Raw genomic sequence first — 27,913 nt, 5'->3', positions numbered from 1 at the left:
AGAACAAAATTGGCTACCATTTATAGTCTGTGTGCAGAAATGCATTCACATTTACTGTTACCACAAATTCTATTCTCATTTAATATCAAGTTCGAAACAGAAAAATTCCTAAACACCAAAATAATAAAAAAAATTTGTAACATGATGAATTTTATGATGACAGCAGCGCTGCCCTTCGGCCCTGTATTCTGAATAAAAAAAGCAAAAATTCTTACCTCAATAAAACTGCAATTATATCTGCTCTTAATTAGTCATTTTTCGACACAACTTCGTGCAATGGTGGCCTATATTTTTTTTTTTTGATTCTTGAAAGCAATGATAATGCATTGGAAATTGAAATGAATGTTTTTCTTTAAAAGAGTTACTTTATATTATAAAAATTATTATTGGGGCATTTTTTTCTGAACAAATTAAATTACAATTAACATACATTATTAAATATGCGCAAGGCTGCTTCTTTACCTTCTACAACAATACACATCCTCCAGAGTCGCGAGCAGAGCACACAGCCAACACATGCCGACTCCACCAGACTACCACCATCGACTCGCGCAGACAAGCACAGACTACTACTGACTCGCTACTGTCGACTCGCGCAGACAAGCGCAGACTAGCGACAAGCAACAACTAACGATAAACTACTCTCTGGTCAGAGATTCTGTCATGCCTTGCCCATCGCCGGCAAAGCATACGTCTTACATAACCCTCCACTGGGGGGGGGGCAAAAATTTGGCAGCGATGGTGAGTCAATTGGACTTGCCATGAGCAACAAATTTTTCTTAATTAACTAAGTTTACAATCACAGAATATATACATATATACATGTGCAGAACATGAAATAAAACATAGTGCACATGCACTGAGTACAGAACATATCAGGCAATGAAAAAATGTATACACAATGAATACAAAACATATTAACAAATGGCAAAAGTGCACACGCACTGTAAAACTCTTTAGCATTTTTACAACAAATAAACATAATGAGTACAAATCATATTGACAAATGACAAAAGTGCACACACACTGTAGAACAGAACATATCTGGGAATCACAAAATGTATACGTAATGAGTACAAATCATATTAACAAATGGCATAGAGTGCACACGCACTGTAAAACTCTTTAGCATTTTTACAACAAATAAACATATCAAGGAGTGAAATAAAGTGCACAGGCACTGTATAAGTCTTTAGCATTTTTATATAACATATCATGAAGTGAAATAAAGTGTACACGCACTGTATAAGACATTATCATTTTACAAGATTTCAAACGCATTGTGTAAGTGTTTACCATTTTACAAGAACTAGGAAAGGAATGGGAAGGATTGCGTCATGGTTGTAGCACTTTAGGTTGCACGCAGCTGCACTGAAAGTCCATATCTTTCTATAGAAGCACAACACCAAGTGAGACAATCTGAAGTTCTTTTCCTTGAAGTATTAATCAGTGTAGCCAAAACACTGAAATGTCGTGATAATATTCCATGCTATCATTTTGGTAGTACACTAGGTACACCAAACAGTGGGACCATAATAACATCTCCATCGCTCAAGGTGGTGGACAGCATGTCGTGTCAACACCACGTTCTTGTAAAGTCAACGTAGAATTAGTGCAAAAACCAAATATAGTGCTCCATGATCATGAGGATAGACAGGACAAATGGATATTGCAGTAATTTCTGGTAATTAGGTCAGAAGGTGAAGGACATTAAGTCACATAGTAATCTTCATTGAGAATTACACTAGTCTAACAACTGATTTGAGTAATTGGTGGCACTCATCGCCCAGTTACTGAACATTTCTGTACCATGTATGTAGTATTACAGAATAATGTTCATAAATTATCTGAATATAGTAATTATTGGCATAGCATTTATACATAATTAATCTAATTATAGTAATCATTGGCATCATAGGTCATCTCATTACAATAAACAGTGGCTTTCATTGGCCAGTTACAAAGCATTTTTTCTATGCATTATTCAGAAGTGATCATTCAAAACAAACATTAATTATTGGCATAGCATTTATACATAATTAATCTAATTATAGTACTCATTGGAGGTCATATTATTACAGTAATCAGTGGCATTCATTGGCCAGTTACAAAGCACTTTTTTTTCTTGTGTGCTAGAAATGCCTTGCGTTGGGATCGATAATTAATTACTGGGGCATAACAATATTTGCTTTTGAGTTATTGCTGCAAATGAAGATGTGTAACGTCATTCGTCATGAGTCAGCTGTAGCAAGGTTATGAAACAAGTAGAGTATATGTGATCACATTCATAAATTACATAGGTTTAATGAACAACTGCTTATAGAACATTAATTTCATGAATAATTTCTCCTGCAAAATATACAAATATGGATTATTAAACTGAAAGAAGAAACGCATATTATGCTGAAAAGTAGTGAACTTCGAATTAACAGGTAGTGAAATGTGTATAAAAAATATATATGTTCTCTAGCTGTCCTTTCCAAAACCTTCAGTCATCACACCATGCGATATAAGACATACTGTCAAAACGAACTGCAACAAATACTTAAATAACTACATAGCATCTCTTAACTAACAGTAAATATATAAACTTCATCATTATTTTCATCTGCAAAGAAAAAACTTCATGATCCATATTATCATAACTCCATTATTATCATCACCTGTAAAGAAAAACTTCATTATCCATAGTAGCATATTCTTCATCATTATTCATCACCATTCATTATCATCTGCAAAAAAGTCACTTCATTATTCATTATACAACTATTCCTTATTTCTAGCATATTTCATCACTAAAACTAAGATGTGTAGTTCTGTCTGACAGCCTGCATCAATCGCCTCGTATTCTGAAAGAAAAAATTAGTTAAGACTGCTATTCTACGATGTGTATAGTATATTCTTGTTAATGCTTGTTAATTCTGATCCATTTACTCTTCGTCACGAGGTATTGCATCCTCTTTCGTTCATTCCGAAGGTGAAATTTCCATTTCTGTTTAATTTATTTCTTTTACACGTTATTTCTGTCTGAAAATGATGAACAAAGATTAATGTCTTGCATTTAAATCATATGCCCATTAAATAAAAACTGGTTTATAGTAACATAATTGAGCATACAGCATAGCATGACAGAAAACGTAATATGTCAAAAACATCGACAGTGTTCAGAAGCAAAAATGTACACAGTGTATCACAATGTAGCAGCAAAAAAAAAAAAAGTATAGTAGTCACGATGTTGAGATATCATATGGCAAAAATGTTAAAGTCAACTAGTGTTTGTTATATCTTAATTATTTCATAGTGCATACAAACAAAACAGGAAAACAATCATACATACATAAAAAATGGAAAATATGCACGGTCTTATATATGATGACAAGAAATATGACCTTCTTTGTGTTCAGCTTGTATGTTGTGTAGTTAATAGAGGCGAGAATTGAAGACTTTAATGGAGAGAGAATTTAATAAAATTAATATGTCACTAGATAGAATTGCATAATTATTCATAAGGTACCTAAGTTTATCTGGAAAAATGTGCACGGTCTGATGTGTAACGACAAGAAAAGCGACCTGCTAACCTTACCTTGCCGGGCATTTGCCAAGAAAAAATACGACAATCATCAGTAAGTAGTCACATAAATATAATTGCATAAGTGGTCATAAAATGTGTAAGTTCATCTGCAAAAATATGTACGGTCTGTGTGTAACGACAAGAAAAGCGACCTGCTAACCTTACCTTGCCGGGCACTTGCTAAGAAAAAATACGATAATCATCAGTGAGTGTTCATGTGGATATAATTGCATAAGTGGTCATAAAAAATTAGGAAATGGCATTACAGTGTGATAAATCATAAAGTATGTTCATTCAATAAAAGGTTTGATGTTCGTCATGTGGTGGTTCCCTTTGGTTTTTCTGGTTCTCAAAGTTTCGACGTGTACTACATTGGGGTGAGGAATGCTGCGAATCCGATATGGACCTGTGTATAGAAGTTCAAATTTACTGCATCTACTCTTTCTTCTGTTTGATAAATAGTGTGTACGTACTAATATCTTCTGTCCAATGTGAAAGTCACAGCGTGCACAAGCCTGTTTTTGCTGTCTTCTCGGGCGCTCTGCGGCACATTTGATGTTGTTCAGCGCAATGTCAATTATTTCATGGTGTCGTATTTGACGAGATGTGGGAAAGGTTACTAATTCTTTAATTTTGTTAGGTGCTTCAACATTTTTAAGTATAACAGAAGGAGATAGCATAGTAGATTCATTTGGTATGGAATTAATAACATCCTGGAATGAGAGTATGTATGTGTCTCAATCAATATGTTTTTTATGGCAGTATATTCTACACAGTTTACCATTTTCTTTCATTAATCGTTCACAAGGGTTCGAAGAAGCATGCTACCTGATGAAATTGTCAATACTGCCTTTCAGAAAATTACTAAGTGGTTCCTTGTAAACGGACTCTCACTGAATTTTGATAAGACACAGTACATACCGTTCCATACAGTGAATGGTATGACGCCATTAATAAATATAGACCTTAATCAGAAGCATATAGCTAAGGTAGAATATTCCAAATTTTTAGGTGTGTCCATTGATGAGAGATTAAATTGGAAGAAACACATTGATGATCTGCTGAAACGTTTGAGTTCAGCTACTTATGCAATAAGGGTCATTGCAAATTTTGGCGATAAACATCTTAGTAAATTAGCTTACTACACCTATTTTCACTCATTGCTTTCATATGGCATCATATTTTGAGGCAATTCATCACTGAGGAATAAAGTATTTTTTGCACAAAAGCGTGTAATCAGAATAATAGCTGGAGTCCACCCAATATCATCCTGCAGACATTTATTTAAGGGTCTAGGGATATTCACAGTAGCTTCTCAGTATATATACTCTCTTATGAAATTTGTTATTAACAACCAAACCCAATTCAAAAGTAATAGCAGTGTGCATAACTACAATACTAGGAGAAAGGATGATCTTCACTATTCAAGATTAAATCTAACTTTGGCACAGAAAGGTGTGAATTGTACTGGCACTAAGGTCTTTGGTCACTTACCAAATAGTATCAAAAGTCTGACAGATAACCAACAAGTATTTAAGAAGAAATTAAAAGAATTTCTGAATGACAACTCCTTCTACTCCATAGAGGAATTTTTAGATATAAATTAAGAAAAAAACAAAAAACACAAAAAATAAAGTTGTTAAATTAACTTAAGTATGTTGTTAAATTAACCTAACTATGTCATGTATTGGAAAATTGGACTCGTTCCACATCATTACGAAATAACGTATTCATGATCCATGGGACTAGTATTAATCTAATCTAATCTAATCTAAGCTAATCTAATATATAGACCGGAGAAATGTTTCTAGCTAGTAACATACGTGTCCATATAGCAGATCGAAACTGTGATCCATTGTCGGAAATTACTTTCAACACATGCCCTTCATGAAATAGAAAATGTTTTACAAATGCTTTCGAAACAGTTTTAGCAGTAGCTTTGCGTGACGGAGTGCAGGTAACAAATTTTGAAGTGAGTTCAACAGCGACAAAGATGTAGCAAAAACCTCTATTAGTTCTGGGAATCGGACCAAAAATGTCTACAGCGGCCATATGTCTCAATTTAACAGGTACAATGGGATGTAATGGAGGAATATGTGAAGTCGTGTCTGATTTAGCTTTCTGTCAGATTTTACATTACACTAAAACTCGTCGTATACGTTTCTCCATGTTGGTAAAATAACAGTTCTGTCTCAGTATAAGAAAACATATTCTGGCACCGTAATGTGCGTAACTTAAATGAGTATACCAGATTAATTTGTTAACAAGTTCGTCAGGAATGCATAATAACCAATTGTTGCTGTCAGGATGAGAGCGGCGAAACAGAATATCATTGCGTACAGTGTAATGGTTTCTAATGGTAACATTATTCCTATCTTGCCAAAGGTGTTTGATTTCTTTCCATACGTTGTCTTTACTCTGCTCATGTGCCATGTCTCGCAATGACGACGAAATGAAACTTTCAAACGCAACTCGCTGAATGCACATAGCGCTGAACTTTGCTTTGCAGAAGTTGGTTGCGATGTCTTGCTGATTGTTGTTAAGAAAACGGGATAGTGCGTCTGCTACAATATTTTGTGTGCCGGGAATGTGAACAATTGTAAAATTAAATTCCTGCAAATAAAGTTTCCATCTGCTTAATCTGTCGTGTGTAAATTTAGCCGAAAGTAAAAATTGTATCGCTCTATGATCTGTGTAAACGGTAGTATGTCTTCCATAAAGAAAATGCCTAAATCTGGTAAAAGCCCATACAACATATAATGTTTCAAGTTCTGTACCAGAATAATTTCGTTCAGCAGGTGACAGAATGCGACTTGTAAAAGCGATGTTTTTAATTACTGTACAACCATATTCTTCAATTTCCTGAAAAATATGTACGCCTAAAGCGGTGTTAGAACTGTCGGTGGCAATAGAAAAATTTCTGGTAAGATCTGGGTGCGATAAAAGTGGTGCATTCAACAAAGCATGTTTCAAATAACATTCTCGTGAACAAGATTCTGCGTGTCAAACGTATTGCTTGTGTTACTGGAATATGAAATCTGTACTGTATCTAGTCAAATTCTATCTGACGTGTTATTATTTTCAGGAGGATGCTGTGGCATTTCCACTACTTGAACTGAATGTACGCTGAAAATTGTGCTCATTATTTTTACGTCTGTCATGATAATCATTTCTATACGGCGCATTGCGATAGGAATTGAAATAGTGTGTTTTCTGTACGTACTGATTCCCTTGTTGCTGTGCGTTACTATTTGTTGGAGCTGATGCTATACGTGCACGCGGCGAAACATTAAAGCTTGGTTGACCTTGTGAAACGCGTATGTATTCATGTATTCAGTACCAGCGATGGCGAGGCATGATAGAATCTCTGACCAGAGAGTTATTTATCGTTGCTAGTCTGCGCTTGACCGCGCGACAGTGCAGTTGTGGTCGAGTTGCGAGAGAGTAGTTGTACGTAGCGAGTCGCGAGAGCATGTAGTAGCGCGCGAGAGACAGTCGCAGTTGTGTGTGAGGAGTCGGCGGGCGTCGACATGGCCCTCTGGTCAAGGTTCAGGACGAGGTATATTTTTTAAATAAGGTAATGAAGCAGCATTGCGCACATCTGAGAATGTAATGTATCTTAACTGTAATCAATTTGTTCAAGAATCGCGCCAATAATAATTTTGTTCTCAAAACAATTTTTTTAAAAAAGATAATCATTACAATTGAATGTTCATTTCTCAATTTTTGTGTCGAGTTTACATTGGGTCATTATTTTTCAATATTTTTGTAGCGAAGGTACAGTCGCTTTTATTTCAATTTAACGATGTTTTGTGGGAGCTCAACAACATTTGCGTCATTGTTATTCAGTAATCTAGTGGGGAAATAACTTTTGGCACGTTTTCATTATCATAGACTTTTCTTTAATTTTTGCTGGGAGGTTGCGTTGAGCACGATTCCCATTAACATTTAATTATTGTCATTTTCCAAATATCTCTGGGCAGGTTACACTTGGCGACATCCAGTCCAGGATCGTATTTCTTTGAGAATCTTCTGAAACGTAGCCAGATATCTGCTGTTATTTACTAAAATATAATTAGCTTTTGGCGCAACGCTTTTACTAATTTTGTGACTTTCTTTCCTCAGATCATCGGCAATTCGTTGCTCTGTTGTATTTGTGTTTGTTGCTTTTTGCATTGTACTTATTTTATTTGTGAATAATTGTGACTATAGTAAAATGCCGCGAAAGACTGTGAATAGTGTAATGCGAGGTATTATGAATGAAATTATTGAGTTAAACAATGTGACCGATAGTAATTGTGACACGCAGTGTAATGATGACAATCCTGCGTTCACTGACAATCAATGCATTCGAACCACTAATGATGAGTTTTATCTTAATGATGAACAAATGAACTCAATTGTCTCCTCTGTTAATTTGACGACAATTGATGACGCGGGGCGCCCTATTGTAATGAGCGCTACCCAGCTTAACACACTCAGTTTGGAAAATTTAAGTAACGTACAGACAAATTTTTCTAATGAATATGGACAGGGTACTGAAAGTACGACGGATCCATTTAATTCCGAAATAGTGACTGACAGTGTACGTTCGACTGACAAACCTTTTTGTAAATTACAGAATGGCCAAATGGTTCCACAAAACGCGACAATTGCAGATACGCAATCAAACAGCACAGAGAATAGGAATGCTGATTTGGGGTCGGATCCAATTATGGCATTGTTGCTACAAATGACTAAACAGTTTAATGAAAAATTAGACAATAATAATGAAAAACAAGACAAACTTAGCGAAAAATTAGACAACAATTCCAGACAGTTAAATGACAAATTAGAGAACAATTCCAAACAGTTAAATGAAAAATTAGACAACAATTCCAGACAGTTAAATGAAAAATTAGAGAACAATTCCAGACAGTTAAATGAAAAATTAGACAACAATTCCAGACAGCTTAGCGAGCAGATTGCAGCCGTTGCCGCGCAGTGTCATGATACTAAGGAACAGTTACATGAGGACATTGAGGCTTGTTCAAAGAAAAGTAGCGAAGAAATTAGATCTGTTGCTCAAGAATTAAGGGATATGCAAACAGTTACAACAGAAACACTTATGGAAGAAACTAGCGCAGTCGGTAAACAACGCTCTGAAAAGGCTACACAATTACGCGACGAGTTTAAAGCAATGACAACAGAACTTTCGCGTACAATGGACGCAAAGATAGACGCGAAATTCGACCAACAGAACTCTCAAATTGACGAACGTTTTAATCTTCACATACAAAACAGTGATACGCGTTTCCGCAAATTTATTCAGGATCAAAATAAAGTAAAACATCAAGTAATGGAAACAATCACTGCACAGAGACAAGAAGACAAACGTAAAATGTTTGCGAAAGCAAAAACATACGTAGACAACAATATTGCTACAGTGTCCGACAAAATTAATACCATCGAACAGTTGAACGCGGAATTACGTGATGAAATTTCTGATCTTAAATCAAAAACAGATACACACACAGCAGATATTCAGACAGTGACAGACAGATTTGAACAATTAGAAATAACACAGGATTGCGATGTCATCAAAGCTGACGTTAAAAAATTGAGCGAAACCACACGTAAATTACAAAAACAGATTAATACTTCTGACACTAAAAGCGATGATCAGATAAAAATACTGACTGAAAAATGTGATGAATTGGCCAGTCGTATTGACGCTATTGAAAGTAATAATGACAGCAAATCAGACGATACTTCACCAGTTTCATTTAATCAAACACCTGAATTTCAAAATCTACAGCAGACAATTAATGAGATCGATTCGTCTAATAACACGTTGCGTAGAAAATTGTCAAGTTTACAGCAAGAAGTAACAGAGATGAAAAATATTTCAGTTAATAACACATCACAGCAGACGCCACTTTGCGAACATTTGTCAGACTCACACAGTGCATATAATTTAGGTAATCAACAGAGAGTATACGACTTAGATTCCGAACAGACACAGACAAATAGATTCTCTTACAATCATGAACCTGTTCCATCATACAGACACGATAATTTTCATTACAAACATTTTCTGTCAGTGAGAAAATTTAAAGTGTTTAAAAATGACAGAACACGGATTCATCCGCTAGATTGGATACAACAATTTAGCTTTGCTTTTCCACCGACTTGGCCCGTAACGCACAAACTTGAATTTATTTGGAAGGCGAACCGGCAACTCGTATGAGACCGATCGCGAGACAATGTTATTCAGTAGAAGAATTTCAGAATGCTTTCCTGTCAGCGTATTGGTCGAAGACGACACTGCGCGGAATTAAAGATCAGTTAATTAGCTTACCAAATTATGAGAACTCAAATTTTCCCAGTGTGACGCAATTTTTTGAGCACATGGTGCAACAAAACCAGTATTTAAGTGAACCCTACAGTGAATCTGCACTCATTCAATTATGTATCTCTAAATTACCACGATCATTAAGAGTGTCACTTTTAACAGGTCAGCAAAAAGAAAATATTTCGGCATTCAGGGATCTGCTGCAGCTTTTAGAAGTGCAGCAATCAGACTATTCTTTCGTAAACAAAAATTTTTCATATAATAACCAAGGTCAACAAACATACAGTAATTACGATCAGTCACGTAATTTCAATAGTAAAAGTAACAGACGCTTTAGGAATGACAACCACCGAAACTTCAATAACAGACAAAATTCCAATTATCAATATCGTCAAAATTGTCAGCAACAGGAACCACATTTTAGTAACAATAGACGTTTTCCACCACAACAGCATGAAAGTCAGCCGGTTAGCATACCTAACCAACAATGTAATGCAGAAGGTCAACAAGGCTTTAATGTTTCGCCGCGTGCACGTTTAGTCCCAGATCCAACAAATAGTAACGCACGACAGCAAGGAAATAACTACGTACAGAGAAGACAGTATTTCAATTCCTATCGCAATGCACCGTATAGGAATGACTATCACGACAGACGAAAGAACAATGAGCATAATTACCAACATACGTTTAATAACAGTCGGTCCTACGAGCAGCAAAATGATCAGCAACAACATATTCTGATGAATGAACCAGACAGTAGGTATCATCCAGAGCGTAATACGTCTGGAAGAAATAATAGAACAGTTCAAATAGTCGAAATGCCACAGAATCGTCCTGACAATAATAACACGTCATATAGAATTTGACTAGATACAGTAAAGATCGCATCTTGCAGTAACACTAGCACTACTTTAGACACGTAAAATGTTGTTCACGAAAATGTAATTACTTTTGACGACATAAGAGATACTCTTTTGCAGGAAAGACCAGTTGTTCAAAAATCCATTTCACATCCTGTCATCGAAATTAAAATTGGTTCATCGAAATTTTCAGCAGTAATCGATTCCGGATCACCTATGTCAGTAATAAATGAAGAAACTTTTAACGAGTGTAACAAAGAGAATACCTATCCCACATTACCATTAGGCAAAACGAAAGTGAAAGGAGCAGTATCGAGTAAAGGAGTAGACGTTAAATTACAGACACATTTATCATTTTGTATTGCAGGCCACACATTTCACTCAAATTTTTGGATTGTTCCTTTATTGTCAACAGACGTTATTTTTGGCACTAATTTTCTGGTACAACACGACGCAGTTATCGATTTTCAGAATTCTTATTTAATGTTGAAGGATGAAAATATACAATTTGCTATAGAATTTCAGCACTCACTATCTGCAGAAGAAGAAACAATCGCACAGAGGTCATTTCCGTTTCACGTAACATAGACTGTAATTCCACATTGTTCACTGATACGTACGTACATAACTATAACACTCCAGACGAAGCTGACTACGACGTTATGCAGATGATTTCTGATGAAGTTAAACAGAGCAGTGCAAATCAAATACAGACGACGAACGCACGCAACTACGCAAAATTCTTTTACAGCAAGCTCCAGTTTGGGACAACATTCCTGGTACTATGTCCGGATTTATGTATGAATTTCAAGTCAAACAGCACGACACATTTAAAGCAAAACATTATCCCATTCCATATACCCACAGAGAACAAGTTAAAAAAGAATTGCAAGATATGCTCGACCAAGGAATTATTGAAACAGCAGTTAGTCCGTACATAAACCCGCTACATACTGTTAAGAAAAAAGATGGCTCACTTCGCCTTGTACTTGATTCGCGTCACATCAATGACATAATTATTAATGAAACAGATCGACCACAGCCACTAGAAGAACTTCTACAGAAATTTCACGGTACTGCTATCTATTCCACATTAGATTTGAAATCTGGATTTTGGCAAATTCAGCTCCATCCGAACTGCAGAAAGTACACAGCATTTCTTTGTTTTGGCGACTGTTATCAATTTTGCAAACTACCATTCGGCTTAACTATTTCTTCTGCAGCTTTTATTCGCGGTTTGAATACAATACTTCCGACAGAACTTAAAGACAGAATCACGACGTACGTAGACGACATTCTTATTGCAGAAGCTAACTGGACTGAACACAATCTGATTCTAGAACAACTGTTACAAACTTTTCGTGCACAAGGACTCACAGTTAATCTCAGTAAATCACACTTTGGTAAAACTTCTATAAAATTTCTTGGACATGTGATTTCAGCAGAAGGCATTACGCCTGACCCGGAAAAACTTCAAGCTTTACGTGACATTACTGTTCCTACAACGAAAAAACAATTACGCAGCTTTTTGGGATTAATTAACTTTTTTCGTAAATTTATTCATCACTCTGCTTTAGACACACCTAGATTATGCCAATTAACAGGTAAAAACACTATTTGGTAATGGGATAAGCAAGCACATTCTGAATTTATGAACCTGAAACATGCTTTGTTGAATGCACCACTTTTATCGCACCCAGATCTTACCAGAAATTTTTCCATTGCCACCGACAGTTCTAACACCGATTTAGGCGTACATATTTTCCAGGAAATTGATGAAGATGGCTCTACAGTAATCAAAAACATCGCATTTGCAAGCCACATTCTGTCACCTGCTGAACGAAATTATTCCGTTACAGAACTGGAAACGTTATGTGTTGTATGGGCTTTTACGAGATTTCGGCACTTTCTTTATGGCAGACATACCACCGTTTACACAGATCACAGAGCGATACAATTTTTACTTTCGGCTAAATTCACTCACGACAGATTAAGCAGATGGAAGCTTTATTTACAGGAATTTAATTTTACAATAGTTCACATTCCCGGCACACAAAATGTTATAGCAGATGCACTTTCCCGTTCTCTCAGCAACAATCAGCAAGACATCGCAACCAACTTCTGCAAAGCAAATTTCAGCGTTATGTACATTCAGCAAGTTGCATTTGAAAATTTTATTTCATCGTCATTACAGGACATAGCAAAAGAGCAAAATGAAGACAATGTGTGGAAAGAAATTAAACACCTCTGGCAAGATAAGAATAATGTTACGATTAGAAACCGCTACACTGTACGCAATGACATTCTGTTTCGCCGCTCTCATCCTGATAGCAACAATTGGTTATTATGCATTCCTGACGAACTGGTTAACAAATTAATCCGGTATATTCATTTAAATTATGCACATTACGGAGCCAGAAAATGTTTTCTTATACTGAGACAGAACTGTTATTTTGTCAACATGGAGAAACGTATACGACGAGTTTTAGCGTCATGTAAAATTTGCCAAAAAGCTAAATCAGACACAACTTCACATATTCCTCCATTACATCCAATTGTACCTCTTAAATTAAGACATATGGCCGTAGTAGACATTTTTGGTCCAATTCCGAGAACTAACAGAGGTTTCTGCTACATCTTTGTCGCTGATGAACTCACTTCAAAATTTGTTACTTTCACTCCGTTACGCAAAGCTACTGCTAAAACCGTTTCGAAAGCATTTGTAAAGCATTTTCTATTTCATGTAGGGCATGTGTTGAAAGTAATTTCTGATAATGGATCACAATTTAGTTCTGCTACATGGACACGTATGTTACGAGCTAGAAACATTTCTCCGATCTATATATCCAGGTACCATGATTCTTCGAACCCTTGTGAACGATTAATGAAAGAAATTGGTAAACTGTGTAGAATATACTGCCACAAAAGACATATTGACTGGGACACACACATATTCTCATTCCAAGATGTAATTAATTCCATACCAAATGAATCCACTATGCTATCTCCGTCTGTTATACTGAAAAATGTTGAACCACCAAACAAAATTACAGAATTAGTAAACTTTCCTACATCTCGTCGACTACGACATCGTGAAATAATTGACATTGCGCTGAACAACATCAAACGTGCCGCAGAGCGCCGGAGAAGACAGCAAAAACAGGTTTGTACACGCCGTGACTTTCACATTGGACAGAAGATATTAGTACGTACACACTATTTATCCAGCAGAATAAAAGGTAAGTGCAGTAAATTTGAACTTCTATACGCAGGTCCATAACGGATTCGCAGCATTCCTCACCCCAATGTTGTACACGTCGAAACTTTGAGAACCAGGAAAAGTAAGGGCAACCACCATGTGTCGAACATTAAACCCTTTATTGAATGAAACCACTTTATGATTTAACATGCTATGATGCCATTTACTAATTTTTATGACCACTTATGCAATTATAATTATGTGACTACTTATTGATGACTGTCGTATTTTTTCTTGGCAAGTGCCCGGCAAGGTAAGGTTAGCAGGTCGCTCTTCTTGTCGTTACACATCAGACCGTGCATATTTCTCCAGATGAATTTACACATTTTATGACCACTTATGCAATTATATTCACATGACTAATTATTGATGATGATCGTATTTTTTCTTGGCAAGTGCCCGGCAAGGTAAGGTTAGCAGGTCGCTCTTCTTGTCGTTACGCATCAGACCGTGCATATTTTCCAGATGAATTTACACATTTTATGACCACTTATGCAAATACATTCACATGACTAATTGTTGATGATTATCGTGTTTTTTCTTGGCAAGTGCCCAGCAAGGTAAGGTTAGCAGGTCGCTCTTCTTGTCGTTACATATCAGACTGTGCACATTTTTTTTTTCCAGAGACACTTACGTATCTTATGAATAATTATGCAATTCTATGTAGTGACGTATTAATTTTATCAAATACTCTCTCCATTAAAATCTTTAATTCTCGTCACTATTAACTACACTACATATAAGCTGAACACAACGAACGTCACATTTTTTCTTTCTTATGTATATACGATTGTTTCATGTTTTGTTTGTATGCAATATGAAATGGTTAAGACAGCAAACACCAGTTGACTTTGACATTTTTGCCTTATGATATCTCAACATCGTGACTACTTTACTGTTACATTGTGGCACACTGAGTACATTTTTTGCCTCTGAACACTATCTAAGTTTTTCACATATTACGTTTTGTGTCATGTTATGCTGTATACTTAATTATGTTACCATAAACCAGTCATTATTTAATGAGTATATGATTTAAATGCAAGACATTACCTCTGTTCATCAATTTCAGAAAGAAATGATGCGTGAAAGGAATAAATTAAACAGAAATGCGAATTTCACCTTCGGAATGATCGAAAGAAGATGCAAACCTCGTGAGGAAGAGTAAATGGATCAGGATTAACAAGCATTAACAAGAATATACTATACACATCGTAGAATAGCAGTATTAACTAATTTTTTCTTTCAGAATACAAGGCGATTGATGCAGGCTGTCAGACAGAACTACACATCTTAGTTTTAGTGATGAAATATGCTAGAGATAAGGAATAGTTGTTTAATGAATAATGAAGTGACTTTTTTGGAGATGATAATGAATGATGAAGAGTAATGATGAAGAATATGCAGCTATGAATAATGAAGTTTTTCTTTACAGGTAATGATAATAATGGAGTTATGATAATATGGATAATGAAGTGATGGATAATGAAGTTTTTTCTTTACAGATGAGGATATTGTTGAAGTTATGTATTTATGCTATGTAGTTATTTAAGTATTTGTTGCAGTTCGCTTTGACAGCAGGTGTTATATTGCATAGTATAATGACTGAAGGTTTTGGAAATGACAGCTATGGAACACATTTTTTATACACATTTCACTACCTGTTAATTAGAAGTTCACTACTTTTCAGCACAAAATGCATTTCTTCTTTCAGCTTAATAATCCATTTTTTATATATTTTTGCAGGAGAAATTATTTATGAAATTAATGTGCTGTAAGCAGTTGTTCATTAAATCTATGTCATTACATATACTCTACTTGTATCATAACCTTGTTACCGCTGACTCATGACGAATGATGTTACACATTTTCATTTACAGGAACAACCTAGAAGCAATTTTTTTTTCTTTTTCTCTTCTTGCTTTCCCTTATAATTAACCAAAGCAATGCATTGCTAACAAAAAAAAAGTATCACCAGTTCCAAATAATGCTACCCATTTAAGAGAGTTCTGAAGAATACTGAATGATGAACAATGTTTTGTACTATTCAATACTTGCTGGCCATTGAGTGCCAATAATTAGTATAACTAAATGAATTGTGTTCATACTATGCCACTCATTAGCTCCTGTTTTCAATGATGACTTCTGATGTTTTGTAACTGGCCAATGACTGATTCAATACTTGCTGGCCAATGAGTGCCAATAATTAGTGTAACTAAATGAATTATGTTAATACTATGCCATTCATTAGCTCCTGTTTTCAATGATGACTTTTGATGTTTTGTAACTGGCCAATGAGTGCCAATAATTAGTATAACTAAATGAATTATGTTAATACTATGCCATTCATTAGCTCCTTTTTTCAAAGATGACTTTTGATGGTTTGTAACTGGTCAATGAGCGCCAAGGTTCTCTGTAAATAGATAACTCATGAACATTATTCTGTAATACTACATACATGGTACAGAAATGTTCAATAACTGGGCAATGAATGCCGCAAATTACTAGTGTAATTCTCAGTGAAGACTACTATGTGACTTAATGTCCTTCACCTTCTGACCTAACTACCTGGAATTACTGCAATATCCATTTGTCCTGTATATCCTCTTGATCATGGAGCACTATATTTGGTTTTTGCACTAATTTCACGTTGGTGTGCCTTGTAAGAGCGTGGTGTTGACAAGACATGCTGTCCACCACCGTGAGCGATGGAGACGTTATTATGGTCCCACTGTTTGGTGTACCTGATGTACTGCCAAAATGATAACATGGAATATTACTACGATATTTCAGTGTTTGGCTACGCTGATAAACACTTCTGGGAAAAGAACTTCAGATTGTCTCACTTGGTGTTGTACTTCTGTGGAAAGATATGGAGTTTCAGTGCAGCTGCGTGCAACCTTAAGTGCTACAACCATGACGCAATCCTTCCTATTCCTTTCCTAACTCTTGTAAAATGAAAAAGTCATATACAGTGCGTGTGCACTTCCTTTCATTTGTTAATAAGATCACTTGTCCCGAAATTACTAACGACTTCTATAGTGCATGTGCACTTTATTTCACTCCTTGATATGTTCATTTGTTGAAGAAAAATACTAGAGAATATTACAGTGCGTGTGCACTCTATGCCATTTGTTAATATGATTTGTACTCAATTTGTGATTTGCTGATATGTTCTGAACTACAGTGCGTGTGCACTTTTGTCATTTCTCAATATGATTTGTACTCGCTGCCTATATATTTGTGATTTCCTGATATGTTCACTACTTCAGTGTGTGTGCGCTTTTGTCATTTGTCAATATGATTTGTACTCATTAGGTTTATTTGTCATAAAAATATTAGAGAGTTTTACAGTCCGTGTGCACTTTCTGCCATTTGCAATCATTACGTATACATTTTGATTTGCTGATATGTTCTGAACTACAGTGCACGTGCATTTTTGTCATTTTGTTAACATGATTTCTACTCATTGTATATATATATTTTGTCATTACCTGATATGTTCTGTACTACTGTGCGTGTGCACTTTTGCCAATTGTGAATATGTTTTGTACTCATTGTATATATTTTGTCTGCCTGAAATGTTTTGTACTCGGTGCATGTGCACCACATTTAATTCATGTTCTACATCTGAATATTCTGTGAATTGTAAAAGTTAATTAATTAAGAAAAAATTTGTTGCTCATGGCAAGTCCAAATGACTCACCATCGCTGCCAAATTTTTGCCCCCCCAGTGGAGGGTTATGAAACGCGTATGTATTCATGTATTCAGTACCAGCGATGGCGAGGCATGATAGAATCTCTGACCAGAGAGTTATTTAGCATTGCTAGTCTGCGGTTGACTGCGCGACAGTGCAGTTGAGGTCGAGTTGCGAGAGAGTAGTTTTATGTAGCGAGTCGCGAGAGCATGTAGTAGCGCGCGAGAGACAGTCGCAGTTGTGTGTGAGGAGTCGGCGGGCGTCGACATGGCCCTCTGGTCAAGGTTCAGGACGAGGTATATTTTTTAAATAAGGTAATGAAGCAGCATTGCGCACATCTGAGAATGTAATGTATCTTAACTGTAATCAATTTGTTCAAGAATCGCGCCAATAATAATTTTGTTCTCAAAACAATTTTTTTAAAAAAGATAATCATTACAATTGAATGTTCATTTCTCAATTTTTGTGTCAAGTTTACATTGGGTCATTATTTTTCAATATTTTTGTAGCGAAGGTACAGTCGCTTTTATTTCAATTTAACGATGTTTTGTGGGAGCTCAACAACATTTGCGTCATTGTTATTCAGTAATCTAGTGGGGAAATAACTTTTGGCACGTTTTCATTATCATAGACTTTTCTTTTATTTTTGCTGGGAGGTTGCGTTGAGCACGATTCCCATTAACATTTAATTATTGTCATTTTCCAAATATCTCTGGGAAGGCTACACTTGGAGACTGCATTGTTGGTTAGGTATGCTAACCGGTTGGTTTTGTTGCTGTTGCGGTGAAAAACCTCTATTGTTACCAAAATGTGTTTGCGACTGCTGAAAATTTTGCACATACTGATGATTAAATTTTTGTCTGTTATTAAAGTTCTCGTGGTTATCATTTCTGGAGCGTCTAATGAAAAATTGTCACTTTCGGTAAAAACTTGTCGTATCAGGTTTTCTTTACACGTTTCTTAATCCTAGGTAGAGTAATAGTTGAAGAGCCGTTTTGATAGATATAAAGGATAGTAGAAGAGAAGGCAGCAGTGCAGAAAACTATAGATGAAACAGCACTACTATGGCTCGGGGACCTGTGCACGCTACGGCACATATTCATTAAAGTGTAATGAATCCCCTGAGGTCAATTACGCGCTGCAAATAAATTTTAGCTTCTGCGTTACAGGCAATGGCGGTGAAAATTCAAAAACAAATTGCTGTATCCATGCTCATTACAAGCAATGCTATTGAAAATACAAAAACAAATTGTCGTATCCAGTTCAAAGCGTGACTCTGTGTTCTGTCATTATTAAATACCTTGGATTTTTTTACGCATAAAAGTTGCTTATAATCAACGTTCTCGACTCTGAATTTGAGAACACGTTCAGGTTTGTGTGAGAATCTGTTTGTCTGTGTCATTTCGGATTTTAAGTCGCGTAGTCTCTGTAAATTGCTTAAGTTATACTGGCTGTGTGAGTATAGCAAATGTTCGGAATGTACCGTATGCTGTGACATGTTAGTGACTGAAACATTTTTCATTTCTGTCACTTTAATACGTTCGTCAATTAGGTTGTTCTGCTGTTCACATTTCTTATCGACTTCCGTATCCACAGTGTGTGAAAGTTCTGGTGACTTTAAATTAAACTCGTCGTGTAACTGTGTCGCATTTTCAGAACATTGTTCAGCGACTGCATAAATTTCATCTCTAAGTGATTCTGTTGTGCCTACACGTGTACTACTTAATTCTTGTACAACAGATGTAATTTCTTCATTACTGTTCCTAGCATGAGCCTTACTTTCCTCAGATAATTGTTCTTTCGTGTCGTGACGTTGCACGGTAACAGCTGTAATCTGTTCACTAACTTGTTTGTTCTGTTCGTTAAGGTTGTCGTGTTTTTCATTCGACTGTTTGCAACTTTCATACCACTGTTTGAACATTTCAATAATTTGTTTGTAAGTGTTGTCTATTATTTCATTCAACTGTTTGGAATTGTTGTCTAGTTTTTCATTCCACTGTTTGAGTTTTTCATCAAGTCGTAGCAATACTGCCATAATTTGATCCAACCCAATATTACCTACTCTACTCTCTGTGCTGTTTGATGTTATACCTGCAATTGTCACGTTTTCTGTAACCATTTGGTCATTCTGTAATTCTTGAAAATGTTTGCTAATCGGATGTGCACTGTTGGTCACTAAACCGGAATCAAATAAATCTGACGTATTCTGATTACACTGTTCATTTTCGTTAGAAAAATTTGTCTGTTCATTACGTAAATTTTGCAAGCCAGGTGTGTCAAGCTGGGCAGCGTTCACTGTAACAGAACGTCCCGCGTCATCAATTGCCGTTAAATTAACAGAGGACACAATTGAATTTATTTGTTCATCATTAGGATCAAAATCGTTATTAGCGGTCGGTACGCACTGATTGGCTGTAAATGGAGGATTGTCATCATTGCACTGAGTGTCGCAAATACTATCGGTCAAATTATTAGTATCGGCTATTTCACTCATTACACATCGCGATGTACTGTTAACAGTTTTTCGCGGCATTTTTCACTAATCAAAATCATTCACAAATGAAACAAAGACAATGCAAAATGCAACAAACACAAATACAACAAAGAGCAACAAATTGCCGATGATCATTGAAAGAAAGAGCGACAAATTAGTAAATGCGTTGCGCCAGATGCAAACTACATTTAAGTAAATAAGAGCAGATATGACTACTTCTCAGAGGACTCACAAAAAAATACCATCCTGGCCGGATGTCGCCAAGTGTAACCTCCCCACAAAAAATGTTAAATGCAAAAGGAGGCCAAGTGTAAACTCCCCACAAAAATATTGTTAAATGGAAATGTGCCAAGTGTAACCTTGCCACATAAAATAATAATTAAATAAATTTTTCTAATATTGTAACCTCAGAACAAAATTGGCTCCCATTTATAGTCTGTGCGCAGAAATGCATTCACATTAATGTTACCACAAATTCTATTCTCATTGAATGTCAAGTTCGAAACAGAAAAATTCCTAAACACCAAAATAATAAAAAAATTTTGTAGCCTGATGAATTTTATGATGACAGCAGCGCTGCCCTTCGGCCCTGTATTCTGAATAAAAAAAGCAAAAATTCTTACCTCAATAAAACTGCAATTATATCTGCTCTTAATTAGTCATTTTTCGACACAACTTCGTGCAATGGTGGCCTATTTTATTTTATTTTATTTTATTTTATTTATGCTTGAAAGCAATGATAATGCATTGGAAATTGAAATGAATGTTTTTCTTTAAAAGAGTTACTTTATATTATAAAAATTATTATTGGGGAACTTTTTCTGAACAAATTAAATTACAATTAACATACATTATTAAATATGCGCAAGGCTGCTTCTTTACCTTCTACAACAATACTCATCCTCCAGAGTCGCGAGCAGAGCACACAGCCAACACATGCCGACTCCACCAGACTACCACCATCGACTCGCGCAGACAAGCGCAGACTACTAATGACTCGCTACTGTCGACTCACGCAGACTAGCGACAAGCAATAAACTAACGATAAACTACTCTCTGGTCAGAGATTCTGTCATGCCTCGCCCATCGCCGGCAAAGCATACGTCTTACAATCACCACAGACCGTGCATTATGAACAGTTGCTCGATCGTGTTGAAAGATGCAGTCGCCATCCCCGAATCGCTCTTCGACAGTGGGAATCAAGAAGGTGCTTAAAACATCAATGTAGGCCTGTGCTGTAATAATGCCAAAAAAGCAATAAGGGGTGGAAGCCCCCTCCATGAGAAAACGACCACACCATAACACCACCGCCTCCGAATTCTACTGTTGGTACTACATACGCTGGCAGTTGACGTTCACCGAGCATTCGCCATACCCACACCCTGCCATCGGATCGCCACATTGAGTACCATGATTTGTCACTCCACACAACGTTTTTCCACTCTTTAATCGTCCAATCTTTTCGCCCCTTACACCAAGCGAGGCGTCGTTTGGCATTTACCGTCGTGATGTGTGGCTTATGAGCAGCCACTCGACCATGAAATCCAAGTTCTTACCCCCCGCGTAATTGTCATAGTACTTGCAGTGGATCCTGATGCAGTTTGGAATCCCTGTGTGATGATCTGGATAGATGTCTGCTTATTACACATTACGACCCTCTTCAACTGTCGGCGGTCTCTGTCCGCCCAGGTCGGTCTGTGCGCTTTTGTGCTGTACGTGCCCTTCACGTTTCCACTTCACTGTCACATCGGAAACAGTGAACCAAGCAATGTTTAGGTGTGTGGAAATCTCTCGCACAAACGTATGACAGAAGTTACACCCAATCACCTGACCACGTTCGAAGCCCGTGAGTTCCGCGGAGCGCCCTGTTCTGCTCTCTCACGATGTCTATTGACCACGGAGAACCTGGTCGTAGGTGGCAGCACAGTGCGCCTAATATGAAAAACGTATGTTTTTGGCGGTGTCCGGATACTTTTGATCACATAGTGTATTACAGGTCTTAATACGGGACAGGAAACCCGTTGGTATTGAAAACAGGTTCCAGTCTTCTCGGACTGGGTAAATATAGGTCATGTATGGTTTTCAAGGGAATCTTATACGCCGGCCGGTGTGGCCATGCGGTTCTAGGCGCTACAGTCTGGAACCGCGCGACTGCTACGGTCGCAGGTTCGAATCCTGCCTCGGGCATGGATGAGTGTGATGTCCTTAGGTTAGTTAGGTTTAAGTACTTCTAAGTTCTAGGGGACTGATGACCACAGATGTTAAGTCCCATAGTGCTCAGAGCCATTTGAACCATTTTTTTAAATCTTATATTGATCTTCCTGAAAAACAGTAGCGAGTTCAGATAACTATTACTGAGGTGGTCAGTGATCACGCACCATTCTCTCCAAAGCAGACCACAAGGGCTGAATATTACTGAGATTTGGTGACTGATAGTCAGCCAAGATGGTACAATTCCTTCTCGTGAAGAGTGGTCCTTCACGATGCGAGCTGTGTGAACACGATCCCTGACGTCTTGGAACTCAACAACATCACAGGGAACAAACATTCTACCATGGAATGGACCTGATCAGCTAAAATTACCACATGATCCTTGAATGTAATGCGACCATGCGGCATAGTCGTGGGACTCATGGATATGGCGATACGACTACCCATACCATCACCGAACTCTAGCCATGCTTCATTCTTGGAAGATAAACTCGGCGAGAAGTTGTGAAACGATGCTCATCTGAGCAAATTAATGTCTTCCATTCCGCCACTCTCCAGCTTTCTCGACTTCGGCACCACGTTTTGCTGACACAGGCATTTGCATCACCGATGAGTGGTTTTGCAATTCCAGCTCGCCCTGCAGTTCGCTCCCCCCTCGTTGGTTTGGTGCCGACAGGGTTTGCAAGTGCGACATTAACTTCTGCAGTGACCTTTGCATCTATCGTCCACTTACTTTTCATCACAATGACCGTCTGTCACGACCACACAGCACACACCTTCGTAGCCTTTGTGACTTAACGGATGCTTTCCCGCGTTCCCTGTATGCAGTATAAATTTTGAAACACCAAACAGTTTGACTCCCTTGTTTACGGAAGCATCCATCATATGAACATCAACAGTCTTACACCTACGAATTCACTGATCTCCGAAATAATGCACTCACAACTAAACAGAACACCGTTCTAACCACGAGTGATACTTTAAACGTACTGAGGACATTGCACAGGTGCCGTTGGTTGTCAAATACAACAGCACAACCTGCAGGCTTGGCTAGCATCGGTATTTATAGTGAAACATGCATTTCTCAAGGGGTTTCCATTTGTTTGTTCAAGCCCTGTCAGTACATAGACAGCCCTGAGGCAGGTTCGTACGAAGTAGAGAGACTTATTTAAGAGAACAAGACACAATGTTTCAAGGGTAAGTTAAAAGAGGTGGTGTGGGATGAGGTGTGTATAGAAAGAGCTGCTAATATCAGATTCCATTTTTTCCGTAGTAATTTTGTGTCGACGTTTGACAGTTGGTTTCATAAAAAGTTATCTTGGAGGTCCACTAAAAAAAAAACTAAGCTGTGGATAACCAAGGGAATTAAAATCTCATGTAAGAGGAAAAGGGAAATTTATGTAAAGGCCAGAGAAATTCAGGATCCGATATTACTTCCATACTACCAAAAATGCTGCAGTATTTTAAGGAACATTATTAAGAGTCAAGAAGTATGTACATCCTGGCAGTCAATAAGTCCTGACGGTTAATAAGATTTAAAATATATGGTATATTGTTTAAGGCGAGACAGGACAGCCAGTTAGTGTACTAGGTACCATAACAAGCTAAACAACAATGTAGTGACTGATAATTCACAAGCTGAGAGTACTTTTAACAATAACGTTCTCAATGTAGCATAAAAATAGGATTAACTGGTTCTGTTGAAGATGCAAGAGAATGTATTAAAATGTCATTCCACGAAACTTTAAGCAGATAGATGCAGTACCAACCTCCTTCACTGAAATTAATAGAATTATAAAATTCTAAAACGCAGAAGCTAGTATGTTATTGATGGAATTTCAAACAGAATTCTGGAAAGTTGTTCTAATCTAATAAGTAATGCACACGGAATTCCTCCAAAAAGGCTAAAAAGTGTAAGTGTTAAGCCTCTTCATAAGAAAGATTAAACAATTACCATCCAATTTCCTTAGTGATATTTTCTCCCAAAATATTCGAAACAGTAATTAATTCAAGAGTAGCCTCACACTTAAGTGGAAACAATTTACTTAGCGTAACACAGGTTGGGTTCCAGAATGGTTGCTCGACTGACAATACTATTTGTACATTCATTTATCAAATAGTAAAATCCTTAAATAATAAAATATGGAGCGTTGGTATTTTTTGTGACCCATCCAAGGCGTTTAATTGCTTAGATCACGTTACCGTCTAAGAAAAATTCAAGTTTTGTGGAACTGAGGGCTTTAAACACAGCTGGTCTGACATACTTAAAAACATAATGCCAAAAGTCGTGCTGAATAATTCAAAAATGTTCGAAAGGTAGCAAATTTTAATGACTGGATATAAATCACAAAGGTCATTCCAAAAGGCTTAATTTTGGATCCACTCCTTTTCCTTACATATGAGTATAACTTTCCACATAACATTCAACAAGCAAAACTGGTACTTTTTGCTGATGATACTAGTGTTATAATAAATCTCATTACAGAGAAAGGAGCTAAAATTTTGTAAATAATATTTTCCAAAGAATTATTAAGTGGGTCTCTGAAAACGGATTCTCCCTTAATTTTGAAAAACACACTACATTCAGATGTGTACAACAAATAGTCATGCAGCCCATGAGCAGGAGTCAGTAAATAGGGTAGAATGCTCCAAATTTTTGGGTCTCCATATTGATGAAAACTTTAACTAGAAGAAGCGTATTACTGAGCTTCTCAAACAATTAAGTTCAGCTATTTTCGCTCTTCGTATAATTGCTAATCTTGGATACAAACGAGTTAACCTCCGAACATATTTTGGGCATTTTCCACTCAACGTCTTATAGAATATTTTTCAGAGGTATTTCATCACTTAGAAAGAACGTACTGGCTGCACACGAGCGGGCAGTAAGAATAATTTGTGGCGGTCACCCACGGACGTCAAGCATGTACCTCTTCAAGGAGCTAGGCACTTTAAGTGCACCGTCACAGTACATATATTCGCTAATGAAATTCGTCTTAAATAATCCATCACAGATTGAGAAGAACAAGACACGTTGTCAGAAGGTAAAATGGCCTTCACTGCCCATTAGTAAAACTGTCAATGGCTCAGAAATATAATTCAGTATGCAACAACAAAAGTTTTTGATCATTTTCCCAATACCATAAAATGTCTGACAAGTAACAAAGCAAGTTTTAAATCTAAATTAAAAGCATTTCTTCTGGATAGTTCCTTCTATTTCATGAACTAATTTCTGTTTAAAAACTGGTAGACAGAAAAAAACTTGTTTCTAAGTGTATTTGCATTGGTAGGACTATAAAACTAATTTGATTATTAATGTTAACACTAATCATGTATATGTATCATGTAAACTCACTTGTTGCACATCATTTCTATAAAAGAATCGTTGAAGTGACTCTATGTAACTACCAACCAAACATACATGAGGGTGTTTGTGAAGTACAAAAATTTAAGTACAATTCCCTGATTTGTTATAACTACTCGTACCTGATTTCTTTCGGTGGAGAAGTAGGTTGAAAAAAATATTGCACGTCACAACCTCATTTGCAGAAACAAAAAAAGGCATATTCGCTATGCACACATTTGGATTCTTAGCATTTTATTTCCACATTTAACTTCATTTACTATACTATATAGTACTGTAATTTGTAATCAGTTTTACTCAGGTATCGAAACTTCTCTTGCTTGCGTTTTAAATTTTCAAAGTACTTAATTTTTCCAGACACTGGATTCGCACGAAAATAAAATCACTAGATCTTATATTTTATAAATATTCTTCAGCTATTCAAACTCTTAAACAACAAAGCAACCAGTTCAGAACACTCGCCATACATTTCTTTTACTATAATAACAGCGGAAGGTGCTCCTATACTTTTGGGTAACCAGGCACATGAGAAAGTATTTAGCACATTATACCTTTTAGTGGCAGTTATTAGGCCATAACTGATACATCCATTCTGATTCTTCTTGTGTAGGCCTTTCTAGAAAAGTCTTCCTCCTGTTTATTTCTCCAGCGAAATACTTTACAACATCAAAATTTCTTTTTGCTTCTTATATCCTGGAGGCACTGGAAGATTTCAGATAGATTATATAACGGTAAGACAGAGATTTAGGAACAAGGTTTCAAATTGTAACATTTCCAGTGGCAGATGTGGACTCTGACCACAATATATTGGTTATGAACTGTAGATTAAAACTGAAGAAACTGCGAAAAGGTGGGAATTTAAGGAGATGGGATCTGGATAAACAGGAAGAATCAGATGTTGTAGAGCGTTTCAGAGAGAGCATTAGGGAACGATTGACAAGAACGGGGGAAAGAAATACAGTAGAAGACGAACAGAGGATCAAGTAGGTAAAAAGACGAGGGTTAGTAGACATCCTTGGATAACACAAGAGATATTGAACTTAATTGATGAAAGGAGAAAATATAAAAATGCAGTAAATGAAGCAGGCTAAAAGGAATACAAACGTATCAAAAATGAGATCGATAGGAAGTGCAAAATTTCTAAACAGAAATGGCTAGAGGAAAAACGTAAGGATGTAGAGGCATATATCACTAGGGGTAAGATAGATACTGCCTACAGGAAAATTAAAGAGATCTTTGGAGAAAAGAGAACCTCATGGATGAATATCAAGAGCTCAGATGGAGAACCAGTTCTAAGCAAAGAAGGGAAATCAGAAAGGTGAAAGGAGTATATAGAGGGTCTATACAAGGGCGATATACTTGAGGGCGATAATATGGAAATGGAAGAGGACGTAGATGAAGATGAAATGGGAGATATGATACTGCGTGAAGAATTTGACAGAGCACTGAAAGACCTAAGTCGAAACAAGGCCCCGGGAGTAGACAACATTCCATTAGAGTTACTGATAGCTTTGGGAAAGCCAGCCCTGACAAAACTACCATCTAGTGAGTAAGATGTATGAGACAGGCGAAATACCCTCAGACTTCAAGAAGAATATAATAATTCCAATCCCAAAGGAAGCAGGTGTTGACAGATGTGAAAATTACCGAACTATCAGTTTAATAAGTCACGGCTGCAAAATACTAACGCGAATTCTTTACAGACGAATGGAAAAACTGATAGAAGCCGACTCGAGGACGATCAGTTTGGATTCCGTAGAAATGTTGGAATACGTGAGGCAATACTGACCCTATGACTTATGTCAGAAGATAGGTTAAGGAAAGGCAAACCTACGTTTCTAGAATTTGTAGACTTAGAGAAGGCTTTTGACAATATTGATTGGAATACTCTCTTTCAAATTCTGAATGTGGCACGGATCAAATTCGGGGAGCGAAAGGCTATTTACAATTTGTACAGAAAACAGATGTCAGTTGTAAGAGTCGAGGGGCATGAAATGGAAGCAATGGTTGGGAAGGGAGTCAGACAGTGTTGTAGCCCATCCCCGATGTTATTCAATCTGTATATTGATGAAACAGTAAAGGAAACAAAAGAAAAATTTGGAGGAGGAATTAAAATCCATGGAGA

This window comes from Schistocerca nitens, chromosome 1 (assembly GCF_023898315.1).
Source record: "Schistocerca nitens isolate TAMUIC-IGC-003100 chromosome 1, iqSchNite1.1, whole genome shotgun sequence".
NCBI lineage: Eukaryota > Metazoa > Arthropoda > Insecta > Orthoptera > Acrididae > Schistocerca > Schistocerca nitens.
Note: the sequence above shows the minus strand (reverse complement) of the source record.